Source organism: Panthera tigris, chromosome B3 (assembly GCF_018350195.1).
Source record: "Panthera tigris isolate Pti1 chromosome B3, P.tigris_Pti1_mat1.1, whole genome shotgun sequence".
NCBI lineage: Eukaryota > Metazoa > Chordata > Mammalia > Carnivora > Felidae > Panthera > Panthera tigris.
This window is the reverse complement of record NC_056665.1, coordinates 66,816,258-66,838,516: the sequence shown is the minus strand read 5'-3', so window position 1 is coordinate 66,838,516 and position 22,259 is coordinate 66,816,258.

The following is a 22,259-nucleotide window of genomic DNA, read 5'->3' as shown; positions in this document are numbered from 1 at the left end:
ATTGACACTAATTATAGGCTAAGACACAGAGTCATCCTGGTCCACATGATTCACAAACATCTGCTTTTGAAAATTATACTTTGCCTGGATTTTTTTTATCATCTATAAAAGAGACAATTTCTCTGTAGCTTGGAAGGTAGTTTGGTTTCTAAATCACCTTGTTTGCTGAAGATTTGTCTGTGTTCTCTTGTTGAGGCTTTTACACATATCCCAAGTCCAAACATGGCAGCAGAAAACAGAATTGCCAACCCTATCCTCACTGTGTACAATAATATGGTTAATTCAGAGGTTCTTTTCCATTTCATAGACCTTACAGAGTTTGGAAAAAATAAACTGTTTCAGAGGTGGTGAGAAATGAATTAGTACATGGGCAAAGGAAATGCCTGTCATGAATACATGGCCCTCAGAGGACTAAGCAATGTTCAATCTTTGTCCTTAAGTAAGTCTTGTAAAAGTCAAAAGGCAATAAAGTAAAAATCTAGGAGCAAAGTCTTGGCCACCCATGCCATTCATATTTCCCAGTGTTTCTACGAAGTAGTTTAGTGGCATCTATTAAACTGACAAAGAACAGGTTTTATTTTACCAGGCAGAAAAATTTTCTAAGGATATCAGCAATGAAACATGCATTGCAGAATTAAATAGCTTAAAATGAGCAGTTGGAGGGCAATGTAGAACACCTGGTAGACAGGTAAATCAGTGTGTAAAGATGTATAAGGAATCTTAAGCATCTACTCTACTAAGCAAATCCAAAACCTGGACTGGAACAAGAACATAAGGACAAAACTCAGATATTTCATGAGCTGTGATGGTAAATATATTCAATGTTCTAAGAAAGTTCATTATTTATAGAAGTAAGTATCAGTTCCAGTTAATTGGCACTACATATGATTTAGCATTTATAAATGAGAACTTGTCATCCCTGCACTTTGTCCACATGAATAAAAGGGAAGCTTAGGCATTGACGATTTCAGACAACTGATTTAGAAAATCATACTTAATTTTAACAATTATGTATTGAATAACTGTTTTGTTGAGGGCTCTGCAGTTGGCCTATTAGGGTTTTTCTTCAAAGATAAAGTCAGTCAACTAATAGTACATTTACCAGGTACAAGGTAATGAACACCACAAAATAGATGCAGAGAGTTTATCTGGAGAGGCAAATTATAAGAAACTTCATGAAGAAGGCAGTGGTAGCATTTTGACAATTAATTGGAAGATGCAGTGGGGTGGTGAGAAAATGTTCCTGGATAAGAGAATAATAGTAAAAGCAAGATTGTTAAGGTGGAAAATGAGAGACATATTTGGGAAATCAGGAAAAGATCACTTTTGCTTGGTCTATAGAACAAATATAGCGTGATAAGAATTTAATCTGGAAAGGAAGTTGGGTGATGTTTTCAAGAGCCTTACATGTCAGGGTAAAGATCCACTTACTGCTGTTTAACAGGGTTTCTCAACCTTGGCGCTGTGGACATTTTGAAACAACCAGGTAATTCTGTGTTGTGAGGGGCTGTCCTGTGCTTCTGTCTTGTGCCCTGGTCTAGGGGCATTCTTGGTTCTCCTTATCTCCCCACTTCTGATAACCAAAATTGTCTCCAGACTTTACCGTATTCCCTGAAAAACAACATTGTCCCTGGTTGAAAACCATTACTGTAGACAATTGGTTTGGTGAAAACTTCATATAATCAAAGATATGCTTTTATTTACCTTCCACATGTAATCCGCCACCAACTAATGTAAAATTTTCTTCCTAAATATCTCTCGGATCCTTTCTTAGTATCGCTATCGCTGCTGGTAAAGGTCTTCGCCATTCCCACAGAGATCCCTGCAATAGCTTTTCATCATCTCCCTGCCTCCGCCCTTGTCACTTACAAACCACTTTTTTGTATCCTTTCAGACATTTTTCAAAATACAAATCTGATCAAGACTTTCCATTACTGGTACACCTGGGTGGCTCAGTTGGTTATGCATCCAACTGTTGATTTTGGCTCAGGCCATGATCTCACAGGTCAGGCTCTGTGCTGACAGTGTGGAGCCTGCTTGGGATTCTCTCCCTCTCCTTCTCTATCTGCCCCTCCTCCCCTGCCTCTCAAAACAAATAAACTTGAAAAAAAAAAAAAAAAGACTCTCAATTGCTTTCATGGTAGAGTCTAAATCATTAAAGTGGCTTATATGGGAACTCCTACCTGTACAATCTCCTCACCTCTTTCTTAGAATTACATGCTCCAGCCATACTATACTACTCGCTTCTTGAAAGTGTCACATTTTAAAAAAAATTTTTTTTAATGTTTATTTATTTTTGAGACAGGGAGAGACAAAGCATGAACGGGGGAGGGTCAGAGAGACAGGGAGACACAGAATCTGAAACAGGTTACAGGCTCTGAGCTGTCAGCCCAGAGCCCGACGCGGGGCTCGAACTCACGGACCGCAAGATCATGACGTGAGCCGAAGTCGGACGCTTAACCGACTGAGCCACCCAGGCGCCCCAAAAGTGTCATATTTTTTATATTGTTATGTGTTTGCACATGGTATTCTTTCTGCCTAGAACTCCTGTCTCTCTGTTTAATGACTAACACTCATCCAGTTGAAAATTCACTTCAGGTGTCATCCACCCAAGCATCATAAAACTTTTTCTACCACCATCATTGATACCCTGAACATACTTCTCTAACAAAAGTACTTTGTGCTATTCTCCATCATAGGGCTGGTTACTTTCTTCTGTAACTATCTGTGTGTATTTTTGCCTCTTTCATCAGAATATACTTTTCTTGAGGGCAATTTAGTCTCATTACCTTTATCTGTGGCAGACACTCAATGAAATAGTTAAATAGGAAAGAAAGATTAATGTGACCATGATGTAGAATGCACCACAGTGGCAAAGGAATAGATGTGGGGAGATGAATTTGAGGCAAACGCGATTAACACAGGAAAGAGATGAGGAGGACCTGACCTAAGGCATAGGGAAAGGAAAATGAAATATTTAATAGGTAGATATACAGATTTTAGTGAACTAATTCTAGGAGTGTGGAATAAGGGAGAAAAGGAAATAAGAGGACAAACAATGCTTCACTACTTGGTGGTGAGTTGAGGTGTTCTTACAGGATTTAACGAGTCCATTTCTGGCACAAGGCTCTGTTGACACCAGGAAAGAGCAGTCTGGAGTTAGGACAAGTAGCAGTGTGGGTTGCGGAATTGTTGGTAAAGCTATTGAAGGGGTGAGGGGCCTGAAAATGCAAAGTGGGAAAAGATGAAGAATAGACAGGGCTGAGGACTGAAGACAGTCAAATACCCAGATTTACGGGTGAGAGAAAGATGAACAAATGAGTTAATGGGCCAGAGTCAAATAATCAGAGGAGAAACGAAAATGATAAATACCAATCTCTTATCACTTTGGCTTGTTTTAACTACCCATAGCCCAAGAGTACACTGCAATGGCACCGTGAAGTCTCCTGGTAATTCTCATCGCTTATTATTTAGAAAATATTAGAAACCTAGATCCCACTGTCAGGAGGAGCCAGGGATCTGACTGTGAGTTACTGGATCACGATAGGGCTGCCAGCTAAAATACAGTTAAATTTGATTCAGGTGAACAATAAATAGTTGCTAGTTCAAGCATGTCCCATGCAGTATTTGGGATCTGCTTCTACTAAAAGTTATTTATCATTTATCTGAAATTTGAATTTAACTCCCTGTCCTGTGTTTTATTTGCAAAATCTGGCAGCCCTAGACACTGCCTGTGTATTTCCTAAAGGAGAAAGATTGTGGTTTTCACTAATGGTCTTTGGAAACCAATATACTCTCCAAGAAGTTGGTCTTCCATAGACTTACGGATAAAGGCTTGCTGACCTTTGGGATAACCTCTGCTTTTTCCTACCTTCCAGAATGAGAAGAATCTGCCAACCCCCGACAACTGCTTAAATTACACAGACTTATTGTTTATGTTTTGTGAAGAGATTCTATTCCTATCTACTAGCAAAAATTCAATCTGCCAGCTATACAATTATTTCTGGCTTCATTTAGAACATTGGTCTTTAACCTAAGGCATTGGAACTCTTAAGCGTTGTGATCCTGCAGAATTGTTTTCTGAGAAAAAAATGCATGGTTTTGACAGGTTTTAAAAGGGCTCAGAATTTTTAAAAGATTAAGAATCATTTTTGTATAGAAAGGACCCTTTATGGAAAGCACTAAATATCAAGTAAAAATTGAAATCTTTGCCTCTTGTAGAATCACTTGTCAATTTCAAGACTCTTTGACCACAAACACAAAGGAAAGGTCTGAATATGGTACCCATCGCCCCCCCCACCCCCAAATCAGGCGTGATTAAAGTACTAGCTTAAAAATAAGCACAAAATGCTCTGGGTTCTTTTCTATCTTAAAAAAAAGAAAAGAAAAAGAAAAAAAGATAAGCCGAGATGTTGAATTTTCTGGAAACAATTTCAGCATCTGTAAGAGGTCTATACTGTTTCTGACTGCTGGCTACTCCCAGGTCTGACATGTGCCACCTTAATCAACACTTTGGTGCAGGCGTAATGGAAAACATGTTTTCTCTGCCATAACTCTAGCATAAGTTTCTGACATCAGCCAAATGGGACAGACAGTCTGAGTCCTGCGATAGACAGGCCTTCTGACAGCTAAATAATGGACACCCTGCTCATGAAAGATAGCCTTTATAGATACCACAGCCTCCAAGTGGAAAACCCTCTCTTGGAATAGAGAAATTTGGCACAAGTTTTCCCAGAAACTATGCCAAAGCTCTTTAATACTAGAGGAAGTTCTCATAGTCACAAACTCTATGGGTTGGTCTACTGACACAAGAGCTTGGTGCTTTTCCATCTAATCAGACTTGAGCATGGAAACAGCCCAAGGTTTTCTCGGGTGTTTATATTATTTCAATGGCACTTCCTTTGATTTACCTAAGGGATGTTTTGTTTTAATTAAAGTTTATGACCAAAGACGAGCTGAAAAAGTATTGAAGTGGATGTACATTGTTTATGGGTTTTGAATACAATTATATCAACCATAAAAATAGACCAAACAATTTTGCTTGTCTGCCAGAAATCAATTCTTGATCACGAGATTTCAGGTCTTCATTTTGTTTTCATTTAAAGCAATAAAAGGTGTTTGCTGATCATTAACTGGAGAAAATTGTAAAGTCAGTAAATCTGGAAACTAACATTTATTAAGTTTCAACAGGGAACGCAGTAAGACGATCTGATGTTGGTTAAATTATGGACTCTTTCCAGTTAGTTGGCTCACCCTCCAAAGCGAATGAACTAAAAATAAAATGACTTCCTTTTTGATGTCAATCATAAAGTGTGTATTTTTTCTTCTCTTTTTGTCTTTTAGGTTTTGATAAGATTTGGCAAGATAGTTGCTTATGAACCTATCTGACACCTGCCTCAGAAATCATGCCAAATGTCATAAGGTCATGATCCATTTCCTTCACACTCTTTATGCTTTTATGTACCAGATTCTTAAATTAGAAGCAAGAGAAATGATGTACTGGGTCATCCATCCTTATTGAGGACTTTTATTAAAACCAAACAAGCTCCCCTGATGCAAAATATTAGATTAAAATGGCTTCCAAAATATACCCACCGATTTGTTGGCAGGTCACATGAGTCCCTTGTTACAGAATCTTGATTCTAAGAACAAGATTGCCAACTACTGGGACTTTCCCCTGTGTTTGCAAAGATGTTGAAGAATACAATAGCTAGGTGCCCGCTTCAGGATCACCAGATATGCACGGACCCAGGTTGACAGCTGCTCTCTGCACTCCTCATCTTCAGCAAACAGGGCAATGTCAATCAGGGTGTGGTCCTGTTTCTTGTCTCTCCTTGGGCACTAACGTATTTCAGAGACGACATCAGCATAGTGACAGTATTGTTGTTTCATTTCATATATGTTTTCCTTCAAGCACTTCTATTCTCCAAAATGAGTTTTTATGATGGGACTTAGAAAACAAAGGCATTATTTGTGAATATTCAAATCAGGTCTTGAAAATTTAATTTAATAAAGCATTAAAGTTCTCATTTTAACTCAGACCAAGGAATTAGAAGTAGAAGATCTGGATTCCATTTCTGGTTTCCTTTCTCATTATTGTATATTCTTAGTCAAGCCATTGACAACTAGAACATGGGGATACTGATACTTCTTTGTAGGAGAGAGAAGCTCAGGGCTTCTTCTCTAGAGGAATGCTCTATGAATTGTTTGGGTTCATTTTGTTGACACGGTGTTAAAAGACTGTGCCAGGTTGAAGCCTGGCTCACATGTGAGTGTGGCCCTTTTAGATCTTCTTGCCCTTACGCCGTGAGCTTAGATAAATTCCCTGTAGGGGCAACAGGCTGTCTTTCACATTACCCGTGGCTGGTCAAGCGAGAGTGACTGGAAGAGGTTCCTAAAGTCTAGACTGAGATCAAGGGCAGTCACTCTCACTTTTGTGATATCTACTACTTCCGACTAACACATGCATTCTGGGATTGCATTTTTCTTCCACTGGGATGGTAATATCGAACTGTCAGGCTTTGGATGGGGGGTGGTAGGAAGCAGGATAGGCCTTTAGAATTGCTTTGGCTATACTCTAGTTGAATCTACTTTGCTAGGGCAGAAGAAATCTTCCACACAGCCCAGAAGGCTGGAGTCCATGTCAATGTTGAGGTCAAAGTCTCAGATAGTAATAAATCGTCTTTGTTCCCTTGGGCATTTTTTTTTTTTTTTGAATTCAGAGAACTTATGGAGAAATGACTCGTCTAGGACAGGATTTAGGTATTTAGAATCTTATTTCTTGGCCATTTATCTCTCAATAGATAAGTATCTACTGGCATTCTATTTTGACATGATTTATACTTATCTCACAAGGTGGTTTACAAGATTAGTTGAAATAATATATGTCAAAACACATGCTTCAGGCACTGTAAATAATTCTACAAATATTTGTTATTTGTTATTATTTATTGTAGGCATATTGTACAGGTGTATTTCTGCTTATTATTTATTACAGTGTGTCTTGCTGGGGAGTTGACAATTGTTTATCAGTCACAGGTCAGTTCTACAGCTTTTTCCTTCTCTTTTTCTGAATTCATGTTTTCCATCTTGCTTTCTCCACTTCTGTGAAGTTCACATGTGTATTTCATGGGTTTTCAGATCCTCTTTACACTTACTCATTAGTCATTACTCAATGACTAGTACTACATTTCAGGCACATTGTGTTCTCAACCACAAAAAGATCTCCAGACTACTTTTTTTTTTTTTTTTTTTGCTATTGTTCCCTGAAGTATGATAATGTCTTTTCTCATTCTCTTTTTAACTTCTTTGTTCTTTTAATGTTGCTGCAAAGGGTGCAAATATCTGATTGGGTTTGTCTCTGCCTTTTATATTCAGCCTGCCCTCCCAACACCACACTTTCCAGGAGAGGGAGAAACAAAATGGGAACAATGCCAAGAATTCACTCAGCACAAGCCCTCCTTACCTACTCTCATACTGCTGTCTCTGGTGTCATCTCCATGCCTTAATTGTCATTAGCTACCCCTGTTTCCATCACTCGGAGATCTCTTTCCTATTTTGGGCTAGGGCTGGGGGTTGCTGAGCCTTTACATGCTAGCTGACCCCTACTTTCCCATCTGTTCCCCATTTATGAGTAGATCATTCATCAAATTTGAAGGTTATCCCATCCGTCAAGGACCAGTTAAAAGCTCCCCTTCATGTCAATATTAATTTCTTTCCTTACCCTTTCTTGATATCTTGTTTGTGTCTCCTTATGCCACCCACCACTGTTTTCCATGTATTTCTAAATGGCTTTGTCTCTTCCACTAGATTGTGAGTTTCTAAAGGTGTGGCTTTATCTCACTCATCTTTGTATAGCAGAGAACACTCATACTATTTTCTGTGTATGAATAATATGCAGGTAGGGATGTATGGAGTTGGTTTGTATTGAAATGCTCCTTCCTATACACACACACACACACACACACACACACACACACACACACACACTCATCACTACCTCTCTCTGGAAGGCTCTTCATCTTCATTTTCTCTGCTTGATATTATCCTTCCTCATTCCATTTAAATGCTGCTTCCTCAGGTATCCCCTGGACCAGGTTAAAGGTCCTTCAGAAATGCCCTATTATGTACTTAAAACTCTAAGTAAGATTCAATGCACTTAAAATTATTTGTTCAGTATCTATTTTGTTTGCTAGACAGTAAACTCCATGTAGGCAGAGGCAAGACATTTCTGCTTTATTCACTACTTTATACCTAGCATGGCACAACCATCTGTTGATTTAATTATTGAAATAAACTCACTGTTTATTTTCTTCTAATTACGATTGTCCATTATTGTTGTTGTTGTTGTTGTTGTTATTTTAGTCAGAAGCTATCCCTTAATGTATGGAGCACAGAGACTGGAATCAAATTTTAAGTATTTGTATCACAGCTCTGTCACAAGTATACAACTTGTGTTTGTATACTTTAACCTCTCTGCTCCTTAAATTCCTCATGCTTAAGATTACAGGGATGTGGTCAGGATTAAGAGACACAGTGTGGATAGTACATCACACAGGGAGTCGCTCAATGAACATTAGCTACTACCGCCATTCAGCCATCCTTATGGAAGGGAGAACAGAGGCAGATAATATGCAAAATTATTGAAAACTCTCCTTTGTAGCCCATCTTTACAAACCAAACTGAGGGACTCCTACAAAGTGATATGTGTTCATACCTACACTCTAGGCAGCCTTCTCTCTTGGGAGGGTTAGTATTTCCATGAGCTGCCTTGATGGGAGCCTTGTGTGATGTCAGTGTGTGAGCAGGATCCCCTCTAAGAGTGGGGTCCTGCGATGGAGACACTGAGTATTTCTGCTGCTCCATGACTTCCCTCTGACATCATGCTTCCCAAAGAAAGCACCGAAGTAAAATGGGCCAGTCAGTGCCTTTTGGCTTCCAAGGATGAATGTTAGAGTTGAGGTAGCAGCATTTTCTGGCAAATAACTATAGATACATACGATTCTCCCTTACCGTGCTTTTCCATAACTTTCATACATGTTACTCTGGGTTGTTTTTATAGCTGCAGCCAACACCAATACCCTTCTGTTTCTTCGTTTTCTTGACATTTTACCCAATCAATTATGAAGTAAATTGCTCTTTGCTCTCAAAATGGCATGGCTTTCTTTCTTTTGAACAAGCTTATGAAAATGTCAGAAATTGTTAAAGGAAGTGAAGAAACAAAAAGCCACAGAGGAGAAATGTGGCTTTTATGTTTAATTGACATACAGCCTGTCGTTTTACCTTAGTGATCTGAAATTGTGCGCGTTAAGGGTTAGGGAAATTCTATTTTAATTTTTCACACGCCTTTCCCTGTTTGGTAGTTTCATGGCCCTGTCAGGGGGTGGACAGTTATTTTTAGACCCATGTCAGAGATGAGGAACCTGAGACTAAGTATCTCCCTCAAGGTCTTAGGCACTAAACTTTCAGGTTCCCTGATGCCTAGGCCCACCCCTACCACTTAATAGTTCTATGACTTTGGGCTAGATACTTTGTTTTTTTGCATCTCAGTTTCTTCATCTGTAAAAGTTATATTAACACTTTTATTTCAGGGTTCTTGTTAGGATTAATTTAATTCGTTCTCTGAAAACTCTGCCTTGCATATCATGAGTGCTCAGGAAATATCAGCTAGTAATATGATGCTGTAAAATAATAATATCTGTTTTTCAGGTTTGTGAAATTTAAATGAGATAATCCATGCAGAACTCAGCCCATTTCCTGGCAAAATAGAAGCACTGAATAAGTGTTTGGAATACTTTTAATATGATTTTGATGCTTATTTGATCATGGTGATAACATATACAATCAAATAAATTATCAGTTGAGGACTAGAAGATCCTGTTTGCGTCCCTCCCTCACTAGAATGCTGGCGACAACACTCAGTACTTTTAAGCTTCCTTTACTGTCATATATTTGCAAATAAACTTACATGTGTGGATTAAAGGCCTAAAGACTCATCAGTTGGATTATTTGCTAAAAGGTCATTATTGGCCGTGAATGCTACTTACCACTATGACAGCTGTCCTAAAGAAATAGCAGTGTTTATTCTTCTGTGCCATTGTTAGGTATCATTTTATGTGTAGAAGTTTTGGAGAGCACTTGAGGACATATGAGGAAAGAGGCAGCTGGTGATAACAGACTTCAGGCTTGGCAGCCTCGTTTTCAACAGATAGCCTTCTTCTCCTCTCTGCTATATGCTCCTGAGCTTTGGGTGCATAGGCATATCCTGATACTGTTCAGAAAGTAAAATGTTTTAAACCAAATAAAATTATTGATGATATTAAATGGGATTTTTTAAGCTTGCCCATTATAAACCACCACATTCTAAGAAACCTATTTCATACAAGGGTGAAAAAACTGTCTAGTGACTTTTTTCCCCCTCCAAATTTGGGTTCTTTGTCTTTTAAATATCAAGAAGTTTTTCTGATAATTAAACATACCCAATGCGCACTAGGCTTTTGACTATCAGGATTAAGCTTTCAGTATTTCAGAAAAAAATCTGAAAAGCCACATTGTTCTTGCTTGAGGTATGAGGTGTGATTAACTAGCAAAATAACTTACCTCACCAGGTCTTGCTACCTAACTCAGAGATGAATAGTGATTTTTAATATCTCTAGGAAGTCAACTCTGGTGCTGGGTTGTGCAAAATGAATTTAGCTGCTAATTTGGATATGTGCCTATAATATCTCCAATATAGCCTCTCTGGGTCTAAATGTCTGTGTCTTAAATTCCCAAGTTTGAAGGTCCAGTTCTTCAGTATAGCTAGAGAAGAGAACTTTCTGGCCTGGAGTTTTAAATATTTTAGATTCTGGTCTGAAATATCTAGTGCAATTGTCCAGACAGGCCAAAGTCTTCAGGCAACTGCCAAAGCACATGTCTGTTTGTGGTCAGTAGACACCGTTTTCCTACAACATCACCATATCTGGAGGGCATCGTCAGTGCCTTCAACCATGTTTGGTGTCAGCCTATTTGTCTGAGAATCCAGCTGTTGAGTGGAAGTTTACACTGGTCTTCTCCCCAAGGGCTTTCAGAGTAGTCAGTATAAAGTCCGGAAAAAAAAAAAATGAAGGGTAGATTGTTCTTAGCATGCAGGAAGGAAGTTGTCAGGCGGAAAGAGGATATGGGTTTGTTTGCATGCAAGGGTCAGTATTTGCTGGCTAGATATTTCCGCTGTGTCCACACGACAAGAAAATCCTCAGTTTCCTGTGCTGGACAAATAGCAGGAAAGGGTGTGAGGGTTATTGAATGACATTATCATGTTATAGCCTCATGGGTGAGGAAAGCCTGCTTATCAAAACTGATAGCAGCACAGGGCTTATTTGGGGAGGAGACCCAAGGTGCTGGAGTCACACTGGATGTTTTTCCTCTTGGGTGCTTTGGATCATTTGGCTTTTGCAGACCTGACATTCTTCCTCGCAGATAGAAGGGACTGTTCTTACTCACTGGAAAGTTACTATCAGTTCCATTATTTGCCATCTCCTCTCCGGCAAACAGTTCAGGTAGAAAGGAAATAAGAAACACTCAGACTGATTGTCAAAGTAGAAAATAATCAAGATACGAAACTTGCACCCCGCCCCCAACACCAACCTTCTTTTTTATGTTTAGCCACAGATGCTCATGTAGACTCGACTTTATTCAAGTGTGGATCTTGTTTAGTGTAAAGCCCATGTCCAATAACTGCCAGTACAATAGCTTAAATGAGAGCTAGGGTTAAACGTATGACTCACTCTGCCATTTAAATGTTCTGGGTGTAAAAATTCTCTCTAATGTGTAACTCTGCAAGGTGGAGGAATACACAGGTAATGTCTATAGTCCTTACCTGTACATCTATTTAAATCATGATTTAGAAGTGCAATTGTGCATTTATTAATTTGTCCTATAATTAATTAGCGCTTACCACTTTTAGCAATTCTAGAACCCCAAATGAAGCAGTGTGATATATAGTGAGTATTTGTAGGTGCTTTCTTGTCAGTAACCTACTGTTTGTAACAAGCAGTTTTCAATTCGGATTCTGGAAATTTTCAAAATTAGAAAATACCATGAGCCAAACAAATTGGTTAGAGTGATAATATTTGCTCTTAATGAAAAGTATTCCTTTCTTTTTTAATTTGACTTCAACCACAAACTCTGATTTCCAAGAAGAAATATTTAAATCCAATAAAAAAGGAAATGATCGGGGCCTATTTTCAAGGAGAAATCTTATTCTAAAAGTAAATAATAGAAACAATTAATCTTCTGAGAAACACATCAAAGAGAATTGAATTAAATCTTTAAAGGAAATAATAAAATGACTAACAGACAACATTGCAGAATATTAAAATGCCAATAGAAGAGGCTTTCAAAAATATTCTTTGGAAAATACATCCAGTCTTTAATGACACCCTGGGGATGAGGGTTGTAGTTTATTTTGAAGTCGGGAAATCATTTATTTTCTTATGTTAATTTAGAGGTATCTTTTCATTATATAGATTTACCAAGTAAAATATTCTACCTGGGCCATAAGAACTCTAGTAAATTTATAGCCAACTTACATCGTTTTTTAATTTGTAGCATGCAGAAAACACACATGACTGTAATAGATTTTTAAGGCAACGTTACCCACAATAAGTACCAAATTTCCCTATTTAACCACTGAAGATAGTGATATGTTTTTGCTATTCCAGGTAATGAAAAATAATCACAATGTTATGATATATGGTTATTTGTATATACTGTAATCAGTTGAAACAACCAAAGTCAAATAGATGTCTTTTAGATTGCTTGCCCCAATTTCATTGTTCTTCTTATTTGGGGAAAAAAGGCTGGTTCCAGTTTTTAGTAAGTCAGTCAGGTGTTTTCTTAGCCCTGGATCACTTCCTGTGATTTTCCTGGGGCTTACGTCTTCTCGTCGCCATAAGGGGATACAGAAAGCTCTGTCTGCTACTGAAATGTAGTGTGCGGTGGCCACACCTTGCTCTGTCCTTGCAGATGACTCCTTCCCACGGCTAGGTCTGCGGGAATGCTGGGAAGGTGGTGGAGCCTTGTAAGGTGCTGTGGGAGAAAAGGGCCTTCGACTGTCTCAAGGGTGCGTGAGACGTCAGTAACTGGTTCCAGAGGTTGTTTATGGTGCTTTACTCCTGGAGTCACTGTCATCATTTTTTTTTTTTTTTTCCTGCCTGGCTTCATTCCTACCCTTCCAGGCTCTTTCCCGTTCAGACATTTTCTACACACTTCTCAGAATTATTTTGCTTTCTGAGAACTCTGACCGTGTCACTCTGTTTCTCAAAGGCCCCTGGAGGCTTTTCTTCACTCTTTAGCTTGAGCACTGACTGCCACCTTCCAAACTCTCTCACACTGTTCCCACATTACCTGTCTGTCCTTCTCTCCTCAGAGTCACAGCGCTATGTGGTGTGAAATGGCAAAGCACTCAGGAAAGAAGGCTCTGGCCGTGCACTTCTTTGTTAACCTAGCCGTGTTGCCCTTGCTTTTGTGCACCTATGCCCCAGCTCCTTGCGAGCTACAGGGGGAGCTCTGAGTCAGAGCTTGCTTGGGCTATCGGCCTTCATGTGATCTGAACCTCTGTATACAAGTAGTAGGAATATATACGTTCGATAGACATTTTCATAAGCAATTTTTCTCTTTTTTAACTTTAATGTCTTCCCATATTGCATTCATCTGCATAACAGTAAACACATGCCCCGACAGAAAGTTGCAGGCAGGGATATTTATTTATAACAGATGGCACAAAGCAGGAGCATGATGAATTGGTGTGTGGCTCCTGAACTAGCAGGCCCATAAATAAAGTATCCTCAAAGCTACTTTGGGGATCTTGCTTGCTCAGAAGGAAGAAAGGAAAGATGATGCTCACAGTTTTGTTGCCTTATATAATATAATCCCAAACATGTGCAATTTAACCACATGCAACCATCATTTTATAACTCTGAATTTTTTCATCCAAAAATCTGTTCATAGGTAGCATTTCAGACCTACGACATAATTATAGCAATGACAATTTTTTTTCCTTAGTTCCTCTGGTGTTTATTGATCGAATGACTCTGTGCATTTTAGGAAACATATAATTACAAACTGATAATGGTCTAAACAAGACATAGACCAATAACATTTATATAACCTTTCACTTAAAAGCTTATGTGTTAAAAAAAAAACTTGTATGTTGATAACTAGAATAATGAGATTATTTCCAAGAATACACTTATCAAAGACACAAATATTTTTCTTGAATTCTGAATAATTTTGTTTATTTCTCAATATACAAGGCATACAAGGGTAGTAAATATAAAGGTCAAGTTCAGCTGACCTTGTGAATGCAAAGTATTCATTAAAGGCTTTGAGACTAAGCATTTGGGTTTTTTTCATCAACTTGAGGGTTTCCTTAGCCTTGTCATTATTTTAAAAATGTCTTTAGATTGAACTTTAACAGTTTTTTCAATTCTACCCACATGTACACAGCCAAATATTTTTACAGAATTATATGTATTTATACATGTATGTGTATGTGCACAATGCATGCTTATCTGTGTATACATATCTGCACATGTGTATGCATACATGTGCATGTATATACATTTGTATGCATGTACACACATTTGTATGCATGTATACATGCATGTATATGTGTTTCTATATTTTAATACTGGAAAAACTACTGCTATTATTTTGATTATGGAAAAAGCAATTGATGTGCAGAAGTCTTAGCAAAAAAGGACAAATGTTTCACTTTTTGGACATACAGTCTGGACTTCAACTGTGCTTCCTGAACAGATAATATTAACTATTGTGTCTGAAACGATAATCCCTTAAGTGGAACAAATGATCTGACTCACCTTAAAATTTCCTAACTGTTTTGGATCCTTTTTCTTTAGAGAGGGGAAGGAACATTAGATGCTTACTGTTTTTATAAATTAAACCAAATATGCTAATATCCTGGAGGTGTATCAGTCCCTACAATCACAAAGTTAAATTGCTATAGGCCCTTTTCAAATTTAAACAAATTTTTGCGAGAGGGAGAAATAAAGGACAACATAACCCAATGATAACTGAAGGGTGAGAGCAGAGTTATTACAGAAAAAAAGGTCGAGGGGTGCCCAGACGGCTCAATCGGTTAAGCATCTGAGTCTTGATCCTGGCTCAGGTCATGATCGCTTTGGTTCCTGAGTTAGAGCTCCACATTGGGCTCTGCGCTGACAGCATGGAGGCTGCTTCAGATTCTCTCTCTCTTTCTCCCTTTCGCTCTGCCCCACCCCACTCATACTTTCTCTCTCTCTCTCAAAATAAATAAACTAAAAAGAAAAAAAGGTCAAAGACAATATTTTAAAAGTTTGTTAACTGGACAAATATTTATTGACTACTTGCAATGTTACATGAAGTATACGAGGTGCATACTTGGGGATATAGATAACTAAAATCAAATATGGCAAAGGTGTATGGAGATGTTGAAATGGTGTTAGGGGAGCAGAGGAACAACATCCAATCCAGTTCAGTGAGCAGTGTTTAAGGGAGAATGTCCTCTTTTTAAACTATATAGAACTATAATGTCTCTTATTAACATTTCTTGGGGGAAAAAACCATTTGAAAAATGGCTGTGAATTATTTTCACTTTGAATTTGCTAAGTATATAAGCATGATTTGTGGTATGCTTTGAAACTCATAGTTAAAAAAATTTTAGAGTACTTTCAAAAGACTGGGCTTTTCTGTGATAATGCCTTACAAAACACTTGGCATGCTGGCAGCACATGGTAAGTGCTATAAATCTAAGCTATTATTATTATTATTATTATTATTATTATTGTCACTAGTTCTATGACTGCTACTGCTTAGCCTACTGCACATTTGTGGTTAGAATCAATGAGATAATAGTAAAGGGGAAAGTGCTGCTATGAAACTTTGTAAACATAGAAGACATTTTCATTAGTTAGAGATGTGGTCAGCTCTAAGAAACAGAATAAACAAGGCCAACATCTCTGGGGTAATCTTTGCTTTCTTCTTACTGGGTTGACTCATTGGTATAAGGACGACTTTTGTACCTCTGGGCATCCTGTCTGTATTTCAAGCAGGAAAAAAGGGAAAAAAATTCTTTGTGACACTTTGTCTTTTTATTCTGGAAGGGAAGCCTTTCTAGCAGAATTCTGCCTACGTCTCATTGTGGAGAACTGTGTCACATGGCTGTCTACTTACAAGAGAGGTTAAGTAATTGAATATTCACCTTTCCAATTTTTAGAATACAGGAAGGCAAAGAAGAAACTTTTTGAGTGGACTAACCTACATTGTCTGACATGATGTTATATGAATATTTTTATATATCAAAAATGCTGTGTTACATGTTCATAGTCAGGACTCAAGTCCAACATCTGCATTAACTGCATTAAGTCTGATCTGGTTTCTATGAATGTTTTCTCTGTGTCTATTAATTCTTAGGTAGAGCCAATTACTAGAATCTTGGGCAAACTGTAATCTTTTTGATATACTTTATTTTTAAAGAAAAATATGTTCACAAAATGAACGTATATTTTTCATTAAAGAAAATCATGGAGTATGTACATGCATTATATGCATTGATGGCAGTCTATTATGATTTCTTAATCTGTAGCTCTAATAAGAGATTGCTGATGTTCAGTTTGATAGCCTCAAGTCTTTGCAAAATCCCAAATGAAACATTTAATGGAAGCTGTGAGGTCAAGTATTTGAAATAGGAGCTATCCTAGAAAACCCAAAATCCAGTGCTACTCTAACTATATTTTACTTGCTAGAACAGCAAAGGTCCAAAAACCATATTTTGGGAATTTTTAAACAATAAGAATGTACTTGTGTGGTGATTCACCCCCGTCTACTGCTAAGCTAAACACAAATGAATGAGAAAATGAGGTTAATTACAGCCCATGCTAATTGTCTAATTGTACTGGTTGGTGGAAGCTTTGTGCATATTAGTTTACATTTACTGATAATCAATCCATCACACCTGATAAATCACTTCATGTGTATACACGTTCTCTCCCCAGCTAGATTATATACTCTGATTTCTCTTTCACAGATCCCAGACTAATGATGTGACCCTGTTCCCTTCTTAACCATTCTGCATGCTTTGTGCTTTTGTTGTTGTTGTCTCACAGTGTTTTAGCTCAAGGTTAGTTTAATATAGAAATAGCAAACAAAAAAGTGCCAAATGTCCTAGGATATACTTTCCTGGGAAAAACAAGCTGGTGCATTTATTTATTTATTTATTTATTTATTGCTCAATCTCATTTGCATTCCCCCATGCCAGAAAATAGCATAGTTTGTGTAGACAATTGCCATTTATAAATATTTAGCAGAACCTCATCTTCTCAAGGCAGTAAAAGAGGGTATTGAGGTGATTAGATATTCATGATATTAACTGGCCTAAAGGGCATGATTTATTGCCAAAATTCAAGTCAATGCATTAACACTTATTTCCTCTTATCCTTTTAGCATATATTTCTTTCTTATCAAGAGCTAAATTAAAACAAAAAGTTCTCAAAAGAATAGCATCATTATAACATCTTTTAATCAGGCAGTATGTTATTTTGTCTCTAGCCACATGTGCCTCTGTTACTAAGAAACTAAAATCGATAATTTTCAGGGAATGTACAAATATTCAATATAGATAAGTATTTTTGTTTCTTTGCCTCAGACTTTGAAAATCTACTCAAGAAGAGACATAGCCTTTCTTGCATCTCCCAATTTGTAAACTCAGCAATCAAACCCAGTTAACTTGGGGATACTCCTAAGGGATTGAATTACAGTTGTAATATTGTAATCATCAGGACAAAGAAGGTCAGAAGGAACAGATTTGTTGTGCTGTTTTTCCTAATAACAGAAGCATCAGATCCTAAAGTCTGACCCTAATTAAGTCTATTTACTCTTTTGGATCTCTCTTTTCCTATCTAACATGGGTATATGCATTTCCTTTGCTATTCTAAAAGTGTATTGAGAAAATGAAAATGGAAATCCTTTTTAAATACAGAATAAGCTGAAAAGCACTTTTGTTAGTCTCAAATTTCACCTCCTAAAATAGGTCAAATGTTTGTCATCTATAATTTTTCAGATTATTTCCTCTAGTACCATTACTTGCTGAAATGAATTGTACAGGTGTTTAGAACATAATAAAGATGACTATATATATATATGTATATATATATAGTGGTCCACATGTTATTTTTCTGTACCTGAGTGGGTTAAGTACTTAGGATTTCAATCTAGTTTGACACGCTCAGCTGTTTTTGACCTTTTGCTCAGAAACTAGTTGGTTAATCCAAAACTCTGATGGTCTGTAAGAGTGTTCCTCTTTTATGGGACCCCTAGGCATAACTGCTTAGAGAATGTGCCTGCCTGCTCTGTAATTGTCAGCTAAATTAGGAAGATTAAATTCAAATACAGCAAAAAAAAGTATGATAATAACAAGTTCAGAACAATATGAAATTCTTCTGATTTTGAGAACTGTTTTGATGGAGGGAAAAACCACCATACCCCTTGGAATGCATGTGTTGCACCTGTTTCTTGGGATATAAGAAAGGAGAGGACACATTTTACAAGAGGCAACTGTGATTGTGTGGTAGGCAAGTGGAAGAAGGATGTTTGCATAGTCTTGAAAGCAATGCATGCAGGTGATTTCAGGAAAAAAAAAATCCCCACCCAACCCACCTCCACTGTTATTTTCTTCTGTTTTTATCCTCACTATTTTTGCTTTAGATCTTCAGATACTCACTGATATTTTGCATTTTTAAAAATGTTTTATTTATTTTTGACAGAGAGAGAGAGACAGAGCATGAGCAGGGGAGGGGCAGAGAGAGAGGGAGACACAGAATCTGAAGCAGGATCCAGGCTCTGAGCTGTCAGCACAGAGCTGGATGTGGGGCTCAGACTCACAGACCGTGAGATCATGACCTGAAGCCAAAATCAAGAGTTGGACGCTCAACCGACTGCACCACCAGGTGCCCCGATATTTTGCATTTTTAAATCAGTCTGATTTCTTCTTTTGCCAGATATCCTTTGTATTGGCCACTGCCATCCTGACATATGGTATTGCATATAAAGCACAGAGATCCATCAAGTTCCACTAAACTCTATTTTTTTCTGGGAAATTCCTATGATCTTATTCATTGTTATGTTGGGTTTGGCCAATAGAATGAATCAGAAATGACAGTGTGCCTCTTCTAAATCTAGGCCTTGAGTCGTCTTTGTGCACCTTTTCCTTGGAATCTTGAGACTGCTCAAGCTAGCCTGTTAGACGATGAGAGATGTGGCCCATTCACCAACCCCAAGAGCTGGCATGCAAATGAATCTATCCTAAACCAGCAAACTCTGGTCAGCCCATTCATTGACTATAGATGCATGAATGTGCCCAGGCAAGGTCAGCTGATCCTGGCTGATATCAGCATAAGATGCCAGCTGATATAAGACTCATGAACAATTATAAATCTTTATGTTCTAAGTCATTGAATTTTTGGGTCGTTTGTAATAGAGCAATAGCTAACTGATGCAAACAATATAATTCTCTCAAAATTTCCATGGTCTCTTTACTTTGTAAATTACTAGTAATATTATTTTTTATTTTATTTTTAATTTTTTTTTAGTTTATCTATTTGTTATTTTTGAGAGAGAGAGAGAGTGAGTAGGAGAGAGGCAGAGAGAGAACCCCAGGCAGGCCCCATGCTGTCAGCACAGAGCCGGATGCGGGGCTCAGGCTCACAGACCACGCGAGATCATGACCTGAGCCAAAATTAAGAGTTGGACGCTCAACCGACTGAGCCACCCAGGTGCCCCAGTAACAGTAACATTTTATATATATATATATATATATATATATATATATATATATATATATATATGTATATGTATATACACACACATATATATGTATACATATATGTGTGTGTATATATACCATTTTGCTATTCGTTTTCTATTTGGTTTACCTCTGCAATATTTTTGAGTCTCTTTAAACTATCATACAACTAGGTGTGCCTGGGTGGCTCAGTCGGTTAAACATCTGATCTCAGCTCAGGTCATGACCTCACAGCTTGTGAGTTCAAACCCCCTGCTGGACTCTGTGCTGACATCTCTGAGCCTGGAGCCTGCTTCAGATTCTGTGTCTTCCATTCTCTCTGCCCCTCCCCTGCTCATGCACTATCTCTCAAACATGAATAAACATTAAAAAAATCTAAACTATCACACAACTAGATTTTAAAAGTCCAATCTGAGCATCTTTTTAGTCCATTTACTGATGTGTGTGTGCATGTGTATGTTTACAGCATCTTTGGTGACTTCTGTGGAAATTTTTGTTCATTGTTTCTCCTTCCTTGCTTTATATTGGATTGACAAAGTTTATTTTCCTATTTTCTCCTCTATTAGTTTGTTGGATATACTTTCATTTCTCCTGATATTAAAAAAATAATGTTTATTTATTTTTGAGAGAGAGATAGTGTGAGGTGGGGAGGGGCAGAAAGGGTGGGTGACGGAGGATCTGAAGCAGGTTTTATGTTGACAGCAGAGAGCCCAATGCAGGGCTGGAACTCATGAACTGTGAGATCATGACCTGAGCCGAAGTCAGACACTTAACCGACTAAGCCACCCCGGTGCCCCCTGACATTTTTAATATGCATGTTTGATTTAAGAAACTCTAAGGATGATCAGTACATCTATTTTTCTTTCAGGCAATACAAGATCATTAGAGTATTCTAACTGCTATTACCATTCCCAGCTAATATGCTACTATTAAGTTTTGGTACAGCCTTGATTTTAGCTTCTCCCTTTAAATAAGTGGTCATTACTTCTGACAGTCCATATTTATTCAGGTCTTCCTAAATATTTATCTATTAACATGATCACTATTGCTTCCTTCATTTAATTTTTTTCTTCTGTAATTTCCGTCTTTCTGAAGTCTAAATTTTGCTAGTTCTTTTAAGAAGGATCTGCGAATGGAAGACCATCACGGTTTTTGTTTATCTGAGGAACATTAAAAAAATTTTTTTAATGTTTATTTATTTTTGAGACAGAGAGAGACAGAGCATGAGCAGGGGAGGGGCAGAGAGAGAGGGAGACACAGAATCTGAAGAAGCTCCAGGCTCTGAGCTGTCAGCACAGAGCCAGACGCAGGGCTTGAACCCATGAACCATGAGATCATGACCTGAGCTGAAGCTGGACGCTCAACCAATGGAGACACCCAGGCACCCCTGAGGAACATTTTTATTTTTCCCTTGCTCTTGATGAATAGTTTAGCTGGACATGAATTTGTGGTCAATAGTTATTTTCTTCTAACACTTTGAAAATGTAATTTAATGACTATAGTTACTATTGAGAGAAATTTGCTGTGTTTGTAATGGATAGTTCCATATATGCACTCTTTTCTTTGGTTGCTTTATAGGCTTTCACTTTTTGATAATTTTGCAATTTCACTGGGAATGTGCCTAAGTGTAAATTTATTTTCATATATCCTGCTGGGGACTAGTGTTTCTTAAATCTGGGCTTTCTTCTCTTTCTTTAATTTTAGAAAACTCTAAGCTATTCTATCTTTGAGTACTATGTCTATTCCATTTAGCGTATACCCCCCTTAAAGGTATATTGGTACTCTTTGGTATATCCCTTTTTGGTACTTTTTTTCATGGATTTTTTCATATATTTCACCAATTTTTTTCCTTTACTCTCTGGGCTGTATTCTTGTTAATTTACCAAGATTTATGCTTTTGGTCACTAATTGACTCATATTTATGTATAACCTTTTCTTTAACTCATTCACTGAAGTTTTAATAATTGCAGCTTTTATTCTGCAACTTCTATTAATTTCTTTTTCAAATCTGTCTCTTCTTTTGTCTATAGCTTTAGTTCTCGACTTACAGTTTCTATTCTTTGTTTTATGTTTTAACACTTTTAAATATATTTGTTCTATATTCTCATTCAAATTGTTGTTTTACTATTTTATTAGTTCTGGTTTCTCCAGAAGTTGACCTTGAGTAGATTCAAGTGCAAGTGGCTTATTTGGGAGGTGAAGGAAATGTATGGGAAACAGCTAGAACACAACTCTCAGAGTTATCACACCTCTGTCTCTTGCCCAGAAGCAAGGGAGCTGGGATATTTACATATTAGTCATTGGTTGTGGGCTTCTCTGTGGCTGTTACCTCCTTGAAACATGTAGCCTGCCCTGTGCAAGGACAGTGGAACTTATGCTGCTGCTTTAGGGACAGCCCTCAGAGGGGGCCTGGGTGGCCCTG